Source organism: Columba livia, chromosome 1, assembly GCF_036013475.1.
Source record: "Columba livia isolate bColLiv1 breed racing homer chromosome 1, bColLiv1.pat.W.v2, whole genome shotgun sequence".
NCBI classification, from domain to species: domain Eukaryota; kingdom Metazoa; phylum Chordata; class Aves; order Columbiformes; family Columbidae; genus Columba; species Columba livia.
Genome location: NC_088602.1, coordinates 77,428,379 through 77,435,993, shown reverse-complemented (window position 1 = coordinate 77,435,993; position 7,615 = coordinate 77,428,379). Strand labels below are relative to the sequence as shown.

The following is a 7,615-nucleotide window of genomic DNA, read 5'->3' as shown; positions in this document are numbered from 1 at the left end:
AAAGAAGTGGGGAGAAAGAGCACCCAAAGAAAGCTGTTGACTGGGGAGAGCAAAGAGGAACTCGCTGAAACAGATTCATTGATTCTGGCCTGAGCTCACGTCTCACAGAGGTGATGAATCTGTTGGCTCACAGCCTTGGGAATTCAGTTCACTTCCAAGACAACCGGACCATGGCAAGACTTTCAACCAGCCTAACCTGGCTTGCCAAAGGAAATAATTGACAATAGTCATTCCTCCTTTGAAGTCACAGTTATTTTTTAAGGGAACTTGACCCTTGGGTGTTCTTTCCTCTTCGGCACAGGGGATGTGCTGCATAGGTTAGTACTATCTGTGTGACATGCCATTAGAGGAGATACTGACAAAGCCCCATCTGGAGTGCTGCAAACCACCCTGGTTATCCATGCTGAGATGAATTACACTTGGAAAAGGCACAAAGCAAGAATGGAACAGAGGTTTTATCAGAGAAAAAGAGACTACAAGTGTTTGGCAATGTGGTCATGCACAGCTAAAGCCAAGGGAGCTTATGATTACCCTTGTGATGGTTGCACAGACAGCAAACCCTACAGAGGGAGAACAGCAGCTGGACTCTATGTTGGTACAAACCAGATAATGCTGGCTGTGAACAGACTTAGGCTGAAAGTTCAAAGGAAGCTCCTAATGATCTGTGCAGGTCCGAAGCAGGCCTGCCTGAGAACAGGGTGGCAAAGTATCTAAATGCCTTTGAGGCAGCTCTTGGCTCATCTGGGGGAAAGGACCAGAGAGAGCAGTGGATGGATTCAGTGGCTGATGAGGTCCCTCCCAGCCCTGTGTCCTTACCCTTTTAAAGAGGGATCATACGAAGTCACCACTTGTTATTCATTTCCTTAAAAATTCTTTTTACAAGGGATTTTTTTTTTTATTTCTCCTGAGCTGCATTTTTCTTTTTGATTCATCACTAGCTTGGAAGCAGACTTCCATAAGGTCTCTTGAATTAATAAAACTCCTTCCCTTGTAAGCGTTACCTAGCTGCTTCGAGTTACAGTGCATGCATCCTTGCCTCTCAGGCCTCCAGCCATGTCAGTCACAGTACTGCCTTAAGAAGAGGCCATGACCTGGCCTTTATTGCTGGGATGAGGTTCAGAAGCAGGTGGGTCTAAGGCTGCCTGATGTTGCGGCAGAGGAGGTTTGGCTGTTTGGGTTGCTGGATAACAAATGGCGCCCCATCTCCTCCAAGGCAACAGTCTGACAGACCAGATGCAAGTGGATTGTGGATTGGGCTCAGGCTCTGGACCACCCCACATGTAAAGCGGTGCCCTGCAAGGCTGCAGGAGGCTTGATGCACTTTTCTTGGAGCTGTTGGCCTCTGTAGCTGCCTGGTTCCAAGAGTGGCTTCTCTAAGGAAGGAAACAAGAAGATATTTAGCTTTTTAATCCAGAAAATTTTACATTGCGCAAAACACAGTTGTGCAGCTGGTAATTACCACCACCCAGGGGAGCCTGAGAAGATGCCATTCTTTTTTCTAATTACTACAAAGCCTTTCAATCTGATTAATTCTTTCCTTGATACATTTCCTTGTAATTTCTATTTGTGAGGATGCTACGGGTAAATTAGAGAATCTTTCCTGTGAAAAATACATTCTGCACTCTCCACAGGCCTAGTCTCTGGTAGCATCTGTGCATTCCTCATCATCCATCCAGGAGATGCTTTTAAAACCAGACTCTGATCCTGTCGTTTCTTTCAGACCAAAGGCGTTGCTTGGAGCAGAACCGACAAATATCTGTGTCACAAGAAAAGCATTCTCCATTTCTTTGTGCTGCAACACGAAGGCTAAAATATTAACACATTTGCTACCTGGAACTGTTTAATTTCTTTTGAAACTGTGCATCTTCCTCCAGCCAGAGAAGTCAGACCCCATAGAGATCAAGGGCACCACACACATCCTATGGCAATACCAGGGAGTTGCAGCACATGTGGCAGATGTTGGCCTGATAGGCCAAGTGGGATCTCAGCATGTTTTGAATGTTGGTGGTGTGTGTCTCATGTGACATTGTAAGGGTCTCAGATAAGAGTCCTAAGCACAAATACTACTTTTATCTACTACTTTAATACTATGTTTATCTTTAAAAACACCAATCCTAGCATTGGTAGGGAGAGAAACATTCAGCAGAATTAGCCTTTTATCTCATCTATCACTGTCCATGACCCAGTTTTGGTCAGAGGGGCCAGGCTGCTCCCACTGAGAATGTAGTTTGCAAGGTGATCTAACTTCAGTGCTGGGCATCACTCCAAACTAAAGATGGAGCATAAGGGTAGGTGGACTGTAACAGCCTTCATGTACACCTGGTTCCCGTGACACAAAGAAGATATGATGTGCGCTCAGAAATGACCATGTCCACCAGAGCCAAAGGCATGGAACCAGAAAATCTATTCAGAGAAAAATCTCCCAGAGCAGTGGGGTTGATGAGGAGAAGGAGAAAAAGAGGGAAAAAAGAGGTGCTGGGGAGGTAGGCACATGTGGGAGTCGTAGTCACATTGCCTTCTCACCAGGCCCACGGCCCAACCCCATGGAGAGAGGGCAGGACACGTGCTCTGACGGAGCAGGGTGATGGCTATTCCCGCAAGTTCCCTCCTTCCCAGAACTCTGCCTGCACTTTACTTGTCGGTGCTCTCCCTAAAACAAGGCTGTTGGGAATTACTGCAAGCCCATCTTTTGCTGCAGAAAGCATTAAATCCATAATCTGCCTCTTGGAGTGATTCCAAGAGTTTAGAGACTTTTTACCCAAGTCTTGCTATTTATTAGAAAGCTCTCCCGTGGTCTCTTTCCTTCTGGCAACATAATTTAGCATTAAATCAATTGAGTTCATTTGTCTCAGTTCAACACTAACTAGTAAATGCTCATTTTAAGAGCAAGTGAGAGCCTGGAACCGTGTGCATGTTTGAGAGACATTGCCCTCTAGTGACTGTAATAGAGCAAGACTTTTGTAGGGTTTGTATGGTAATAGGAACACATTTCAAATTGAAGTTTCTGATAGGTAGAGCAATGGTGTCTGTGGTGAGTGCTGAGAATGCCCCATAGCTGTAAGGAGGTGCTTAGCACCCAGCATGAGCCATCTCAGGAAAGCATCCCTAGTTCCGGCTAAGGCTCCAGGACAGCGAGGATCACACACACCTCTCCTGCACAGCCAGCAGCTAGCAACAAGCTGAGGGTACCTTGAAAAACATCCTCAGTTAGCACTCAGCCTGAATGCCTTCACCTTGTGCAAAGGCAACGTGGCCAAGAACTCAGATGTGAGTCAGTGATCATTCTGTCAGAGCTTCTGTTTCCATGTCTCCTGAACAGAGGATTTCTGTAAACACTCACAGAGTCATGGAGTGGTTAGGGTTGGAAGGGACGTCTGGAGATCATCTAGTCCCACCCACCTGCTAAAGCAGGCTCACCCAGAGCAGATTGCACAGGAATGTGTCCAGGCGAGTTTTGAATGTCTCCAGAGAAGGAGACTCCACAACCTCTCTGGGCAGCCTGTTCCAGTGCTCTGGTACCCTCAAAGTAAAGAAGTTTCTCCTTATATTCAGATGGAACCTCCTGTGTTTCAATCTGTGCCTGTTGCCCTTCATCCTGTCACTGGGCACCACTGAAAGGAGTCTGGTCCTATCCTCTTGACACCCACCCTTAAGATATTTATAAACATTGATGAGATCCCCTCTCAGCCTTCTCTTCTCCAGGCTGAACAGACCCAGCTCTCTCAGTCTCTCCTCATAAGAAAGGTGCTCTAGGCCCCTAATCATCTTCATAGCCCGCTGCTGGACTCCCTCCAGTAGTTCCTTGTCCTTCTTAAACTGGGGAGCCCGGAACTGGATGCAGAAGTCCAGATGCGGCCTCACCAGCGCAGAGTAGAGGAGGAGGAAAACCTGTCTCGACCTGCTGGTCACACTCTTAGTGCACCCCAGGATGCTGTTGGCCTTCTTGGCCACAAGGGCGCCTTACTGGCTCAATGCATTCCATGTATCTTCACAAAGATAAATTTCAATTTCTCCCTCTTTTGCTTATGTGAATATTTTGGGAATATCTGCTATTCTGGAGTGCTGTGCTTCACATGCATGCAAGACAGTTCCCTTTCGGCCGCTGTTTGCCCCTTCTTGTTTTAGGGACAATAATTCAGGTAAGGAGAGAAAGCAAAACTGAGAGGTGAGAAGTCACAGAGAACCATAGAGAAATATGAAAGTAAGGAATTCTTTTTCCTTCCCTGACAGAGCAAATATTCATGAAAGCAATTAAAAAGAGAGGGAGAACAAATGGACATTCCTTCCAGATGCTCTGAACAAAGATAAAGCTTTAGATTAAATTAACATGCTTCAACAAAGTCTGTATTTGCAAAGATGCTCACTTTGTTTTAGAGAAAAATTTAAAATATGAAATGCAAAACTTATTCTGTAACCAAACAATATGATATCCTTTTTTGCAGGAAAACCTTGGGATAACGGCCTGATTTTTGCAATCAGGCTGGATGTGTAAATGAAAGCTATTTGCAGAAAGTTTACCATGATAATAAATGCAATAAGTACATTTGGCAAAGTTTTTTTTATCAGAGACTTCCTGCACAACTCTCCTACCACCACAAAAAAAAAACCCACACCCAACCAGACCTGCACTAGATTATATAAAATAGTATGTCGTATGCCCCCCACCTGTCTCTGAGAAGGAATAATGTCTTGTATTCCACCATTGCAATGAACAAGTAAGTTCTTCCTCCAAAGCCTTTTCCCTCATGCTTTGCTAGTGGCCACCTGTGTCATGTCTTCTAGTTCTGAAGAAAAAGCTGGGAATGGTTCCTGTGCCTTTATGGTCAGTAGCAATGTACCTTCCAGGGCAGATCTTTAGTTATATTTGGTCATGATGATATTTCCTGTGGCAGCATATGCTAGCTGATGCATTTGCCTGTGCATCAACAAGAAAAGAGAGAAAAAAAATTGATCAGATTTGGCTCAAAGCAGAAGCCTGTCGTTCTGTGCTTACTTGGCGGCTTAGCTGATTCATTCCTGGCTGTGAGAGGCTGCTGCCCTGACAAAGCGGCAGCACCTTCCACCTCATGGCTCTGCAGCACACGGTGTCTGCCCACAATTTCACCTCTTAGCAGGCTGTGAACAGCAGCAGTTGAGGACTCTGACACACAGCTGCAGCTAAGTTAACTTATCACCACCAAAACGCTTTTCCCCCCAGATACAAAGGGAGATAAAACTTCAACAGCCACAACTAAATCCCAAACAGATCACGCATCAGGGCCCTAGAAGATCAAATTTGAGATTAAGAGCCCTGAACATTTCTCACTGTCTTTTCAAACTGCTTTTGCCCTCCTCCAACTTCAGAAGCTTCAACTGCAAGACAAACCCAAGACAAAACAGGAAACATTACTTCATAATCTCAGCTGCCGGACTCTGCTCAGCAGATTGGCACCTCTTTGCTCTTTACAAAACAGCTCTGCTCGCCAGAAAGAGGAAAGCCACGCTTCAACAGCAGGAGTGTTGTCAGGAAACTGCCACTTGTGCCACATTTAGAAATGAGCCCAGAGAACAAAGGTTTAGCAAGAGAAGTTACCTGTTCAAAACAGTTCCACATCATGTGGTTACCCATATGGAAAGGTGACTTGGTGGGTATCCTCAGGTCCTGAGCAAAGAGGGTGCTGGTTTCATGGGAGGGTCAGGACTGCACACAGTTGGATCTGATGCAGGAGACCAGTGCAAGAATGACCATGAAGTTGGGATCCTGCCTGACTCAGATCCTCTCTGCTAAAGAATTAACTGTAGAAGAAAGCCTCCTTTTATACTTGGGTGAAGGACAGGGAAGCAAGTAAAAAGAAAGAGACTATTTCAGTTGGAAGGGACCTACTAAAACCGTCTAGTCCAACTGCCTGAACACTTTAGGGCTGACCAAGTTAAAGCATGTTATTAAGAGCATTGTCCAAATGCCTCTTAAACACCGACAGGCTCTCTGGGAAGCCTGTTTCAGTGTTTGACCACTCTGTTAGTAAAGAAATGCTTCCCCATGTCCAGTCCAAACCTCTCCTGACTGGTGCAGCTTTGAACCGTTCCCACACATCCTGTCACTGGATCTCAGGGAAAAAAGCTCAGCACCTCCCCCTCTCCACATCCCCTCCTCAGGAAGCTGCAGAGAACAATGAGGTCGCCCCTCAGTGTCCTGTTCTCCAAACCAGACAAACCCAATATCCTCAGCCACTCCTCCTAGGACATTCCTTCCAGCCCTTTCACCAGCTCTGTTGCCCTCCTCTGGACACATTCAAGGATCTTCACATCCTTCTTAAATGGTTGCACCCAGAACTGCCCATAGCACTCAAGGTGAGGCCACGCCAATGCTGAATACAGGGGGATAATCACCTCTTTTGACTTGCTGGTCATGCTGTGTTTGATGCACCTTGGGATGCAGTTTGCCCTCCTGGCTGCCAGGGCACAGACTGCTGACTTGTATTGAGCTGCTGTCAACCAGGACTCCAAAGTCCCTTTCTGCAGGGCTGCTCTCCAGCCATTCGTCTTCCGATTTATATTTGTGCCAGATGTTACTCTATCCTAGGTGCAGGATCCAGCACTTGGATTTGTTAAATTTCATTTCATTAATCTTTGCCTAGTGCTTCAGTCTATCTAGATGCAAGGCCTCTTTTCCCTCAAAAGAGTCAACAGCACCTCCCAGTTTGGCATCATCAGTAAACTTGCTAATGGTACATTCAACATCCAGATTGTTGATAAATATATTGAACAGAACTGGCCCTAGAACTGAGCCCTGAGAAACTCCACCAGTGACCAGTCACCAGCCAGATTGCAAGCCCATTCACCACAACCCTTTGAGCTCTGCCCTTAAGCCAGTTCTTCACCCAGTGCACCGTGAACCTGCACATCCCACAGCTGGATGGTTGGAAGGATGCTGTGAGGTATAGTACCAAAATCCTCACTAAAATCCAGAAAAATCTACATACATTGTTTTCCCTTCACCCACTAGGCATTATCGTATTAATAGAATAATATCAAATTAGTTAAACAGGACTTTCCCTTTGTGAACCCATGTTGACTGTGCTTGGTGATTGCATTATTTTTTAAATGCCTTTCAATAGTACTCAGTGTAACCTCCTCCACAATTTTTCCAGGAACCGAGGTTAGACTAACTGTAGTTCCCTGGGTGCTCCCTCACACCGTTTTCGTAAATTTGAAAGATGCTGATCGGCTTCCAGCCAGCAGGGAACTCCCACCTCCCGAGACCTTCGGTAGATGATCAAGAGGATTCCTGCTGTCACATCTGCCAGCTCCTTCAGTGCTCTGGGGTGGGTTCCATCAGGCCCCATGGACTTTGTGAATGTGCTCCTGCGTACAAAACTAAGGCAGAAATCACAGCCTGTGCTAAAGATGCACGGTTAGACCACAATTTGACACAAGGGGGAGATGCTGTGCCATGGATAGTCATCTTGCAGGCCATCTATGGCAGCAGCTCGCTGGAGTATGGTCTGCAAATCCTCTCTCTGTCACCTACCTTGGCAAACGAGATACTTATTTACTTTCCTGCGCAGGTATTTAAAAAACAAAACAAAACAACAAAAAAAAACCACAACCAACCAAACAAAAAAGCCCACTTTGG

At 45.9% G+C, this 7,615-nt stretch overlaps 1 long non-coding RNA gene across 1 annotated transcript; it reads right to left on the bottom strand.

Moving 5' to 3' along the window:
* Positions 1-914: 914 nt before the first annotated feature.
* Positions 915-4,915, bottom strand: LOC135579535 (uncharacterized). The gene is made up of 2 exons (XR_010472770.1): positions 4,666-4,915; positions 915-1,373 (listed from the first exon to the last, which is right to left on the bottom strand). It is a non-coding gene; the product is annotated as an uncharacterized LOC135579535 (long non-coding RNA).
* Between the last annotated feature and the right edge of the window lie 2,700 nt (positions 4,916-7,615).